Source organism: Amborella trichopoda, chromosome 3, assembly GCF_054954075.1.
Source record: "Amborella trichopoda isolate Santa Cruz 75 chromosome 3, AtrichopodaSantaCruz75HAP2 v2.0, whole genome shotgun sequence".
In the NCBI taxonomy this organism is placed as follows: Eukaryota; Viridiplantae; Streptophyta; class Magnoliopsida; order Amborellales; family Amborellaceae; genus Amborella; species Amborella trichopoda.
Genome location: NC_142338.1, coordinates 18,868,413 through 18,868,933, shown reverse-complemented (window position 1 = coordinate 18,868,933; position 521 = coordinate 18,868,413).

The following is a 521-nucleotide window of genomic DNA, read 5'->3' as shown; positions in this document are numbered from 1 at the left end:
TGGTGAGCCCATTAACATATTGGGTCTCCCATGCAATATTAAAATTATTAAAATTAATTATATGATTTTTAGAAATCCATAACATCAAATTTGAATATTTAAATCAATCTAAAATGAATATCTTTGTTTTTATGAATCCCAATTTGATAAATAAAATATCCAGAGATATAGAAAAATTCAAATAATAATTCTAAAAATCATATCATTAAAACAAACATAATAAATTCATTAGATGAGAAAAAAATCCATATGGTTTGGGAATTAAATAAATAAACACTGGGGTACTCCACCTTCTACTGTGGACTACGATCCATACTTACTTTATGAAACTGACTCAGTGTCCCTATGACCCACAGTCCATGTAGGGGCTAATTAGTGGTTACCAAAGTTTGACCAATGAGCCAAGGGGTCGTAATCCCAATTTGTGGATTTCAGATTCTCCCTTAGAGACGTACCAAGGCCACTGAGACCTGATGCAACCACAGCTCCAATGACGCATAGGGGTATCTCTCACACATGTA